Genomic DNA, 13,115 nt, shown 5'->3' with positions numbered 1-13,115 from the left:
TGCGTGCTTCCGTACAGACAGCACAGCTGCATAACTGTAGTTTCTTTTGAAAACCAGCCCAAAATGAAAGCTGCTGCAATAGGGCTACTTGGAGAATCGAGTTTTTAGGACAAAACCAAGGTTTGATTGGTCCTTCTGAATCCCTTGCCTTATGAGGCGTGAAGAAAACAAAAAATCAATTAAGAGAGAAGGAAAGATACATAGAAATCGGAGCAAAACGCCAACCCCAACATCAGCCCTATTGGCACGGTTGGTTTTGCACAAAGACGTGGGATCTGAGGCGTCCGTTCTGGCCCCGCAGCAGGGCGCGCTGGACCGCAGTCGAGCCAACGCCTGAGGTGGGCACCCACGGCCGGTCGCAGAGCGGCGCGGGCTGCGTCGGGCGGGTTGGCTGGCGAACGGCAGGCGTTGGCCTTTTCTGCTCCTGTCGTGGGGTGCGCGGGGGTTGTGTGCCGGCAGTTTCCGAGGGGCGAGAAGAGGGGTGCTCTGGTCAGCTGAGGAGCGCGTCTCCCGTTACCCGAGTGTCAGCTGAAGTAACCGAAAGGGCAACGTGAGATCCGGGTCGTGTTTGCTGTTACGTGGGACATCAGGTCTTGCGACGTACGCGTGCTGCTACTACGCAGAGTAGTGACGGTGGAAACAAGCCCGTGGTGGGGGCTAACAGAGTAAATGACTCAGTTCTGCCAGAAATCAGTCTTTCCGCAATTTCGTAGAATCGTTACTGACCGCCGTTGTGGCCAAGGTCTGCAGACAAAACCACCTCTTGTCTTGGTAGAGGGAGGAGCAGGGGTAAAACTCCCTTTTCTGTATTAATCTTTCAAGGCATTATTTATAACATTAATAGGTGCTATTTATATTTAAGGGTTTTTATTATCGTCTCTTGGAAAGGAGCCTGTGTGAGCAGCACGTACTGTGAAGCAGCCTGCCGTTCAGGAGAAGAGCATGACCGCAGAGGAGGTAATAGAAGTTCCAGAGGAGGAAAACACTTCCAATGGGGGACATCAGCAGTGTTGGGAATTCACCAGCTTGTCTTACTTACTTAGTCTCATTAAGATTATAGTTCTTGCCTCCTGCCCCCCATTTGTTATTTGCAGTTACTGTAAGAACACATAGATGACAATCCTTGACGTATCGATTGAAAAAAATGGAAAGTAGATTTCATTGTTTTGTGAATAATGCTAATTTTTGTGGTTTTCTGGTTCTGTCTCATTTTCCTATAGGACTATTTGTCTCTTGTTTCTGTGTGAATGACCCACAAAACCCACTGAGATTGGTGTAAATTGTGTGCAGAAGTACTGTAATGAGCCCAAAGAAACTTCATAGTGGGAAAAAGATTTTGTTTACATTGTTTCTTTTAAAAACAGTTTAATAAACCCTATAGATGGATGATTTAAAACCTGGTGTCCCTTGGTTTGCTCAGCATTATCTGTGGAAATGCAAACGTAACTGTATTATATTCGTTTGAAATAAGATGATGAAATAGTGCACACACTGTATTTCTGCTAGAGTTCGAGGCTGAAATTGCTCATATTATGGAATAGTGCAATTGCTGGAATCGACTTTTATATGTCTTACAGTAGTATTAAGCGTTATCAGCCTGTCTCTGCATAACACATGCAACACTGGCAGCACTCTGTTCTGGTTTTATATATCTGTACTTAATTTTATGTTATTGTATGCAGGAGTTGTGATAGTTTATGTGCTTCATTATAGACATAAACGGAACTTGAAATGTAAGTATGCTAATAGCGTATTGCAGGTAGTGTTCTGTGCTATTTTCATATCTTGGCTTTTATATCCGTGTTAGTTTGTGTTTTCTAACCTCGAAGTATTAACCTGCAGTGAAGAGAACTCAGTGTGACAGAAAACCTTGCCTAAAAGACATTAATTTAAGGAAATTATTGGACTCTATGAAGATGCATCCCTTAATATTTTCAGTGAAGTATGCGTTCAAGTGCTTTAATTTTATGCTGATAAGGTCACAACCATTACACTTAAGATTTTCTTTGTGTTTCTTAATGTAATACAAGTAGTCTGTTTGTGTCCTACAGTAGACCATAGCTGATCATGGAGTTGGGGTCAATATTTTGTTAGTATTTCCCATTATAAGTACCTGTGATTCATTATATGTATGCATTGTTATCTGTTATAGCTCGAGTGCAAAGAGTGATTTTAGGATGAAATTTGACATATCAGACATCTGCATGAGAGCAAGAACTCTACTTTGTGCTGCTGGTCCTATTGTCACCTCTTACATTCCTGCAAATGAGGAAGCAGGACTGATCGCTGTGGGAGGTAATCAAACGATCGCAGTTTTCTTGAGCTGAGCTTAGCAGGCCACCTCGCTGCGCTGCGCTGGGTCTTGGTCCCTGCAGGTTGGAGGCGGGGCACTCGCCGGGGCTTCGTGGGACCACTTTGGGCCACACCGAACTGCTCCGCTGAAGCAATTAGCTGGGTCTTTCTTGAACTTTATGTGGAGAACTGAGGGAGCTAATTTCCCCTGTGCAGAAAACGAATGGTTGAGTGCTGCTTGATCTGAGCTTGACCAGGAGAGCAGCCTGGTACTCCTTTTGTGTTAGTGCCCGGGGGCTAATAACCTGAAGTTGACACTTGGGCTAGTCACCGAGACTGCTGCAGAGCAAAATCAGCCGCACGATTTTAAGACGGAAGGCGCTAAAATCAATGCGCCTTTACTGGTCTTGGGTTGCACTTAGGAAAAAAATCAACACAAAATGGTTTTGTTGGTCTCTGATCGATCACTGCTCTGTAGCAGTATACAGAGGCAGGGTACGTTTTTATGGGACTTGACGCCCTGAGTACTTTTAAGTCACGATGATATAAAAAGCAGTTCTTTTTTAAAGTAAAATAACTGAGTTACGTGTGAGAACACTGTCCACGTGAGATGCTGAACAGAAGCTGAGCTGTATGGATAGAATTATGCCAGAGCTGATTTTTATTTGGTAGAAGTGGAGGTGTTAGAAAGGAACAGACGGCAATAAAAACACTGGTGATGTGGCTCTCAGAGACGCCAAAAGAAAGTTTTTTTGGATTGATTACTCTCTGGGAAGAAGTTTGGGAATATGAGCAAAGAAATTGCTACTGTAGCCAAGCTTCAAGTAGAAATGCCTGAAATAAACATGCAGCTTCATTGTAATTTGCTCTTTTTAGCAGAAACGGCGTGTAGAACTGAGAACAAGTAATGGAAATGTTCATGGGTATAGAGATGACTAACCTCACTCAAGAGCTGTAGGCTGTCCGCAAAGGAATTAGAGTAATTCTTAGAAGTTTTCCTCAAATGACCCAGGGATGACAGAGCTTTCTTGAGGCAACAACCTCCAAAAGTCCCGTAAGACTGGGGAACCAGGCTGTTGCACCTCTGGGTGGTTGGGAAGATTCATGAAAGAGGTGACCAGCAGCTCCCAGGAACAGGTTATCTGCAAAATACGGGAGTTCTGGAGAGCAAGGACTAAGAGCGCGGACATATCACTTTCAGGAAAAACAATGTCCACTTACGTGTGGAATCAGAGAACACAGGTAAGTGTTTAATTTTTATGAGACTTTTTCTGCCTTGATGATACAGAGACCTGGGGTGGAGATGTTAGAGGCTCCTTGCTCAAATAGTGCATAATGTGGTGGGAGGCTGACGTATTTCAGTTCCACATTGATCACAAAGATCGTTTTGGACGATAACGGTGGTCAGTGGCATTACAAGATTTAAGATTTACATGCTGCAAGCCTGTTCTGGTCAAGGATTTGCTGTGGGATTAAGAGCCACCCTTTAAGTACAGGTTAGACAAGGCACATCTGATAAGAGCAAGAACTGGAGGGAAAGAAAACACTGGAATGGCTACAAGAGCTCCAGAGGATTGTGTTTTGGAGGTACTGGTATGGCAAAGGAGGACATCAAGGTTACCTTTGTGTTGACAAGGAGCCAAATGCTAGAAACTCGGCTGGGCAGGAAGGTGTCAGTTAGAGTTTCTGGGCTATGCTGTACCTGGAAAGTGCCTGAAGCTTGGCACAGAGCACGTGTCTTTCCTGCCAGCCATGCACCAGATTTCTTTCGTTTTATTTAAAGGCAGCTGCAGAAAGGGAGCTGGAAGCTGTTTGCTGCAAATTCTGTTAGTTACTTCCTATAATACTAATTATTAAAAGATGCTACAGGTTTCCTTCAGACTAATTTTGAAGCATCAGAGGAATGCTTTTTAAAACAAATAAAGGAACAGCGCTAAAACCTCAGGAGAAGCTGTTCATTTACATCTTCCTGCTGGGAAAAAAGAAAATTATCATCAGAAGGAGGACAATCATAAAGCAGAGGGGGAATAAAGACATGTCCCCAAACCGGTCCAGAGTTGCCATCTCTCCGAGCTGCTGGCAGAAGGTTAGAGCTCAGCAGAGGAGAACAGGTATCTCTGCAGTAGTGCCTGTGGCTGGCACTAAAGAGCTCGTTGTGGGGGAGATGGGGGACAGCTAAAGGCAAAGGCAAAGCTTGGAAGTGCAGGCAGCTGACGATTGCGAAGCCCGTGCAGGCTGGGCCGCTCGATGTGTGACAGTAGCAGCGTTTGTGATACCCACAGGAGCGCTGGTACTGGCTCAGAAATGTTTATTTAACGGATCAAATCTATTGGCAAAGGTAACGACATTAAAACCATGTAGTTGGTTCCAAAGGGAGAGGGTGGTTGTGGAAGGTGAAGCTGTTCAGTACTGGGGAGCGCTGGTTTTGAAAGCTGGACAGTTGGAATGTTCTTGGTAGCTGGGACAATGAAAAGCTAATCGCTGGGATTTTTTGCATTGTTACTATTAACAGCTATGTAAAAAAGGGAAATAATTGATTCTTACTCATGTAATTTATGCATTTTTTTCTATAAATTCATTGCTAAGTTGCAATAAATGAGTTTGGATAATTGTTTAGCAGCAAAATAAAAAGTTTTTCTGCCTTTAGGTAGAATGTGAAATTGAAAGCCCTAAGAGAAATTTCAGCTGTTAGGTTTCCAGTGGATCTGAAGGAGGAATGGGTTACAGCTCACTGAAAATTTCTTAACAGCAAATCATTAAAAGTGGAGCAACAAATGTTACAAAACTTCAGCTAGCTCTGGAATAAACTACTACAGAGAAAGGTGTGAGTGTGTGTAACTCCTTTTAGTATTTTGCAGGGACTCTTAGGAGTAGCAGCAAGAGGCTGTAAGATTTTTTCTGGATAGAAATAAGGATTTTTTTTTTTTTTTTTTTTCCAAGCCAGCAGCAAGAGATTCTATTTGTGCCATTCTTCAGCAGCAGAAAGAAAGGAGATGTACTTCTGGAAGCAGACCGTGAAGGGGTAACAGAACTTTTAACAAATCTGTAGGTCTCATTTGTAAGTTTAAAAAACAAACCCAAACAAACCCCAAACCACAGAAATATCAAAGGCTTTCTAAAGGATTCTGGTTCCTTATCCTGAACAGAAGATTTTTCTTCTCGTGTGTGACAGGCTTGTGTTTGTAGTGGCCAGTAGCATGCAGGAGAGCAAGCAGAGGCCTGAGAAAATACCATTTCTGTGGCAAAACATAGCTTGTGTCAATCCGAAGTGACAGCTCTGAGGTTGTGCACGGACATATTTGACAGACTATTGTCTGCACCGGTAAGGGGTGGGTTTGGTTTTGGTTTGTTTTCCTGTTAAAGCCAGAGGGGAGGCTGGAACACCCATTAGAAGGCCTTGTGCAGCGATTGGCTTGTGCCGGCAGCATCCGAAGGTTTCCAGCGAGGAAGTGCCGTTTCCCTGGAGAACAGTAGCTGGCAGTGGTAGAGCCACTGCTTCCCACGGAGGATGCTCGTGGTCAGGATGGCCCGGGCGTCACTTCAGTCGCTCCCTTTTGGCACCTGCAGAGGAGAGCAAAGGTTGGCTTGTCCAAGGAATGGGTTTGTGCCGAAAGCACCGGCCTTCCTCGCTTTCCCTCGTGCTCTGCGTGAGCGCAGCCGCTGTCCGAAGGGGCACGGGCCGGGGGCGGGATTTCAGTCTGGCTGGTCCCCGCACTGGAAAAGCAGCTCTGGCAGCTGGGGCTGGAAGAAATGGGAAAGCGAGGTGCTTTCTGGCCAGGCGAAGGGACAGGGGCTGGTCCCGGCGGCGGCTTTCCCTGGCCAACCTTGTGACAGGCCCAAGGGGTTAGGTGGGTATCAGGGCTGGTTTTGGGCTGCGTGAGAACTGGTACTGACAGTGCTTCTGGGGACACCTGGCTGTCACCCCCCCATACGTTACATGCCACCTCATCCCAGTAACTGTCCCAAGTTGTTACACGGGTTGTTTTTATGTGTGGGCAATTCTAGCCCTGACACTAGGGACCATCTTGCCGAGGTGAGGGTGGGCAGACCTTATTTCCAGAGCTCTGTGCTACCATCCTTTTGTGTTCTTACCATGAAATGCCTTTCCATTTGTAAAGTCTAATAAAACGACCAAATAGTGAAAGTCAACTGCACAGCAAAATACCGACAGCATGGGATGCAGACTGTCGATCTGTGAGAATCCATCCACTGTCACTTACATAAATGGAACAATAATTGTTTGTTCCTCTTCAGAAATGTAGTTTATGCAGTCTATATAAAGGGAAAATATTTAGTGCAGTGCAAGGAAAATTCTTTTTTTCCTATCTGAAACCAATTTGATACTAACTGATGAAACCATTAGAAGATACTGAGCCCAATATGAATCCCTTCGGTGGAATACACGGCATGGAGGAGTGGCTTATCTCACAAAAAGCCTGCCTCCATTTTGGAAGTAATGGGTTTTTTATTTTTTTCCTTTCTTAATAATAGAGGAAGAGAGAGGGATAGATCTGCTAGAATACTTTCCTTATCGTCTTTCCAGCCTATGCTCTCATGGAGAGGAGTAGCTGAGAGTTGAAAGGGGAAAAATCCTGACTATTGTGCTTTCCCTGAGATAAGGAATATTTTAGAGTCACTGGTCTCATGCATGAAACCTGGTAAAAGGGAGTTATATTAACATATGGAAGAGTTTGGGGGAAAAACAGATCTTAGCCTCAGGAGTCTGCTTTTGACTCTTGGTCTGTCTGAGTGTTTTATATGTCTTTGAAAATGGATGCTAAAAGGGGGACTGTGAGCCACACGGGCTGAGATTGCTGCAGTGACCTCGAGAGGTGAAAGCACAATTGAAAAGGTCTATTTTAAATGTTTAAGGAATTAATAATTGCTGAAAAGTGCAGATTAGTGGAAGAACAAGCATCTTATATGCCATGTTACAGACAGATCCGGCACTCATGGGAGGCATTTGTGACAACAGTCTTTCAGTGGGTGACATTTATGTACATGATAAGGAGACAAGACCTCTTTATGTAAAATTTACAATGAGTTTTCTAACGTCATCAGGTTTTTTTTAGGCTTAAAAAATGCCTTCTCTCATCAAATTAACTCCTTGTGTTCGGTGATCAGCTTTTGGGGGTTGCGGAGGAGAGCCCTAGGGGTGCGTGTGGCAGTGGATGCGCCGGGAGGCTCGCGGGGCTGGGGACCCGAGGGGGGACAGGCAGGACGCTGCTGGCCGTGGGCACGCAGCAGCCGACAGGGCTGTTTGCAGCGGCGGCTGCTGTTGGACTGAGGGTGGCAGAAGGGGCGGAGGGGAAAGTGTGTCGTTACCCTTGTTTTATTCTGAAAGTATATTTGGGAGTCAGGAAGGAGCTTTTATATCGCTTTTTAGTGATACAGGGCCAGCAAAGGATTATGAAGTAGAGAAGAAACAGAGTGGAAATACTGAACCAGGGAGAAGGGAAGAGACATTGGACTAGAAACTGGTGCCAAAACCAGTGTGAGGGAGCGGAGCAGAGGGTGCCAGACCGAGCGCAGCGTGTGAGAGCAGAAAGCGCGGATGGAGACCACTGGCTGCAGCGAGGCTCTGCGTGGGTGCTGGGGCCCCCCGGCCACCCCGTGCCTGGGGGCTGCGGGGTGTCATGGCCCGTGGGTGTCAGCCCCGCTTGCTGACCAGCTGCTGGTGAGGCAGCCGGGCCCAGGGGCTGCAGGGGGCCCGGGGGCTTGGTGGCAGGCTGCCTCTCCGGCTCCCCACCCCATGCCAGGGGGTGAAGCAGAGGGTGAGGGTCGCTGCTGTTGCTTCTCGTGTTTCCAACCAGAGACATCTTCGGCAGAGGGAGCTTCCCCCGGCGCTGCTCAGCGCTGCGTGCGTCCTTACGTCTTCCCGTGGCCTCCTCTCTGAACAATGTCTCTTGGTCTGAACCTGCCACTTGGTCTCCCGGCCTTTGTAAACCCCAGGTGTAGCCACTGGCTGCTTGGATTCCTTGTTGGAGCAGGTGGCTTCTACGTGATGGAGATCAAGAGAAAACAGTCTGTACTGACTTTAATTAAACTGGGAATTTCCACTTGTGGCGAGAACCCTAGTGACAGATTTGTGGCATTGTTCATCCATAATACCTTCAGGTTTACAATGTACGAATTGATTTTAGTAGAAAGCCATAAACATTGTCTCTCTTGAAAGCAGCCAGATTCTTCAGTCCCTCAAAACCTTTCAACGGATGAAGCCCAGCAATAATAGAGGTGTCCAATCTGAATTTAATTTAGTAAGGGAAACTCTATACACTAGAGTTTTTGTTGGGTGATAAATGGACAAGGCTTTGCATTCAGCCATCACCTGACATTCTAACCTTCAAAAATAAGGGTTTTGTTTTAGGATGTTGTAAGTGGCACCTGTATGGGGCTTTGAAGGACAAATCCTGACACATTGTCTCTGTAGGAAACATGCTTTTGTCCAACCTTTCTGTATCGAGGATATGTGCAGGGAAGCTACATTTTGCCGAGCAACACTGCGAAAAGACAGCTTCGCACGTGGGCTTGAGAAATCCACGGAGGTGAGTGGGTGGCTCCGGGGAAGCCATGGCCTCGTGGGGTCTCTGGCCCCATGCTTTGGCTGGCTGTGGTCCCTCTGGACCCCCTCCATCCTGTTTAATATGGCAGTAGTAGGTTCAAGAGAAGCTTTATGGTGGGGACGTACGCTCCCCCTGCTCTCCCAAAACTTTGCCTTCTCGCTGAGCCTGCTGTGTCCCTGATTTAATCCAGAATAAGCTGCATTTTGCTAAGAAGTGCACTAACCCATTCAGATACTATCTTAGATCTGGCAGGCTGCAGCACATCAGAGTATTTTGATAAGCATCATGTCTCCTTGGAAACTACTACTTAGCAGTAACTTGACGCTATATTTAGAGTGTTATGATTAATTTAAGCCTTGCTTCTGCAAAGACACATGGTATGGGCCCCACAGAAGTGAGGAGTCTTGTTGAGCTGATCAGAACAGCTCGCGTGTTCGAAAGTGTCCCTGTGGGGTTTAGGAGTTCTCTGAATCTCTTCGGGCTCTGCTTTAAGCTCGTTGGTTATAAATCTCACTTGTTATCCTTAGGTACATTTTTAGGAGTCTGTTGTTTAACTTGATATTTTAAAAACATTTCTAAAAAGTCTACCTCTACAGTTATGAATAAATATAAAGCTCCTTCTGAGGCCATTAAATAGTATTTTAATTAGGCTGGCAAAATTGCTTTTGGCTTGTCTTTAAAGTCTTTAGTATCTTATTTCTATTAACAAAATGGTAATCAACGTTCAATTCTAAAATGTAACCAAAGTAGGTCATATTTTTATTAACTGGAGATAGATAATGAATGTGCCCTATATAAAGATTTGGATTAAATCTTCTGAGATGCTGAGGATAGTGTTTTAATTAAGGTAATCTTACTATTGCTGCTTAGAAATTTAAGACCTTAGTGATGCAGATTAGTGCATTACCTCAACGAATCTAATAGAGATTTAATACTTGTATTTGAAGTAGCAATCTGTCATAAATTAAGAGCATTTGCATAATAAATTTAAACCATGTTATTCTTTGCAGAGTTTTAGATAATTAAGGAACACATTCAACATTAAAATGTTGTCATTTTTATAGTGCTAGGAAGGCGTACTTTGCTGCTGCTGTTAAACTAGTTTTTGTTTTCACCTGCCAGTAATGTAGAGAAGTCCAGCTATTGCCGTGGCGTTACGTACGTGCCAAGTTTCTCTCTAAACCCCCCAAGTATTTTGGGACACTTGGCATAAAGAACGGGACTGTGTATACCGTGCCACTGAATGCTGAAGTGGGGTTCACAAATAGTGCTTTAAAAAACTTGGTAGAAGAGTTGCTGATTTGCACCGTAAGGAGTTAGGGGTCCAGTGTTTGAAGCAGAGATTTGGCCTGGGCTCCTGGCAAAAGGACTGTCCGTGATACAGAATGCTATAGCCTGTCAGTACAGATGTGTACGCAAAGGCAGTACTCCACTGATTTCAGTGAGAATTAACTTAGAAGCATAAGTCATTTTTATGTATTAAATAACATACCCAGAGGTTTTTTACATTGAATACATTCCAAGCATCCTTTGTCTGTGAAGACCTTATCATTCCTTTGGTTTCTAGGTTGCATTACCTAATTTTTGGGCTCTGCTGCGGTACTAATCCGCGGGCGTAACAGCTGCAAAGTGACGCAGACAGACGCCTTCTCGCACACCGCTTTGCCCTTGGTGTGCGCTGTGGCGCCAGCGTTAGCTGGAGTTTGGGTAAGAGTGCATGTACTACCCGTCACTGAGTTATGAGAAATGCTAATTTTTGAACTCTGCGAAAGCTTGGCCTGAGGAATGCCGTTTGGGTTGCACGGGGTTCCCGTCTGCCCACCGGGAGGGAAGGGTGTGACAGCGAATCTGCTGTCGTCTTCCATTCAAAGCTCTCTCTGTGCTGGGGTTACTCGTTGTGCCAGAACTTCTTTCCGTTTCACGTGGTGGGATGCACAGATCAGAGTCGAAGGAGCTTTGGGTGTGCTTTGTCGAGTTCCTATAGGGGTAGGGATTTCCCTACCTCTTTTAATTCTGCTCTTCCCTGTGGTGAAAACCACACTGATATTCAAGCTTTAATTTTTGTTTGCATGATTTAACCCTGCTGCTCCATGGGGAACCACGCTGCACAGTTCTCGTCTCTCGGGTATTTGTGGCTATCAGAAACAGTATCTTTCTTGCTCACAAACAAAAGCAAATCAGTGGGAAGATCGTAAAGATTATGTTTATTAGCTTCCTCCCAGCATAACCCCACAACGGTAAAACAACCTTGTCCTATAAATTAACGTAAAAGAATGCTCCTGTTAGGAGTTTCATGTTACATGCAGTCAGGTGACATTAAATACTTTATTTACGTCAAAATCACTGAATAGAACATATTCTTGCTATCTGTAGATGGCAACTATTACGGCAGTCACAGATGAATTTCTCTTACGGCCTGGACAATTTTGCTATCCTTTCTTAGTCTGATATTCTGTTTTGTGGTTTAGTGAGGAATATAAAGGGTAACCAGGACTGTGTAGCACAACAGACCAGTTTTGTTCAGACTCTTCGCTGTTTGTTATAAATGTTGTCCTTTAAATTGGTAATTGATATATAAATTTTACAGTCATTTACACTGTTTGCTTTTGGCATCATTAGCTGGCAAAGTACAATCTTTCCTATGTTTGTTATATGTTGGATGCTGGCTGCAGTGATTCTGCCTCTCTTCTCTCTTGATTTTAGCATTCCTTAGATTGACGCTGAAAATTACATGTTATTTTTTCTTCATAAACCCGTGTCAGAGCAGTAGGAAGACCCCAGCTATTGAGTTCAGAGGTTGCTAAACTTTGCTGGATAGCATGGCACAGAGTTCGGCTGTGATGAATGGTGCTAGGACTTGAAATAAGAGTAGCAAGTCTAAGAGCATGAGTCACCCTACTAGGTCTTCATGTCTGCAGAAAATTTGTGTGTACTGCTGGCTGAAAGCATTGACAATTTTCCATTAGTAATGAATTACAGTAGTAATTTCATTAATTTCTTCACCTCAGTCAGGATATGTTAGTGTAAGTTGCTTAACCAAGCATCAGAGGAGCCATTGCAGTTAACCTTTAGTCCTGTGCTGTGTAGCCAGGACCAGTTAAGAAGTAAATTAGCGTAACATCCCTTTAAAAAAAAATTACTTTAGATAAGCAGTGGACATAATTTTTGCCTGTTTTTAATTTAATAGCAGGTTTATGGTTTTATGCAAAACCATTCACATTACATCTGACCCTCTGGGAGCTGGGTTTTTTCGTCTGTGTAATTTGGTGTCTTTAATAATCTGCTGTCTGTTAAATCCAGCACAGGCTTGATTAATGAATTGTGATGAACCAATGCATTAATTTACAGGTTTGGTCTAATACCCTAAAAGGCTACATCAGTGCTTCCAGTTATTAATGCTAATAAACTTGAGAGAAAAAGCAATGTGAGGAGGGGTAAGGGAATGTAATATGTGACAAGTCTTGTCTTTATTCAAGCATTTATGTTTGCAGCTACTTTTCTTACAAGAGAACTGCAAAAGCCCTTGACAACACACAACATCAAATCAAGAACAGCTTGTAGTGTTTAAAAATACTGTAAAATTTCTGAAGCTGTCTGTCTGTGTTCCGTAGTCAAATCCTTTTTCACTGCTCAAAGTCCTTATTCAATATAGCTTTTCATGCTGTATTTTCAAATTCTGTGTAGCATAGTTTTGAAGTCCTTTGCTGTTATATCTGTGGCTAAAATGCAATCTTGAATATGAATTTCTCTGAAAAGTCACTCCAGAACCCTGGCAGGTGATAGGTAGGTGTGGATATAAGGAGGCATATATACACGAGAATGGTGGGTATTTGACATTGACAAAATTTGCTATGATGAGAAGCTCATTCCTAAGATGATACTGAGGCTTTTAAGATTTTCCTTTTGAGGACTTTAAATAAATCTACAAGCAAAAATGCAAAATTTTATTTTATTTTATTTTTTTAAAAACCCTTCGTGTGTCTGTTGCATGTAATGATTCAGAAGAGCAGAGGGTGTTCTGTTAAGTCTCAAAAGAGCTGGTACATTGAGAAAAAGGAATAATAATTGATTTATTTATTTCTTATTGGGAAAGTAGCGTTTGGGAATGGGATAGTAATATGGTGTGAAGAATTTTGGTCGGTGTAAAAAAAGTATGAAATTTTGTCTTTGATGCTGAGCCTTTAGATCTTGAAAACATCTTAAAACAGCATAGAAGTTCAAAGAAGGGGCTGTGTGTCCTCTCTCCGTGGGTATTAGCTC

This window comes from Leptosomus discolor, chromosome 3 (assembly GCF_034619465.1).
Source record: "Leptosomus discolor isolate bLepDis1 chromosome 3, bLepDis1.hap2, whole genome shotgun sequence".
Lineage (NCBI taxonomy): Eukaryota > Metazoa > Chordata > Aves > Leptosomiformes > Leptosomidae > Leptosomus > Leptosomus discolor.
The sequence above is the reverse complement of the archived record's forward strand: the minus strand, read 5'-3'. Positions refer to the sequence as shown.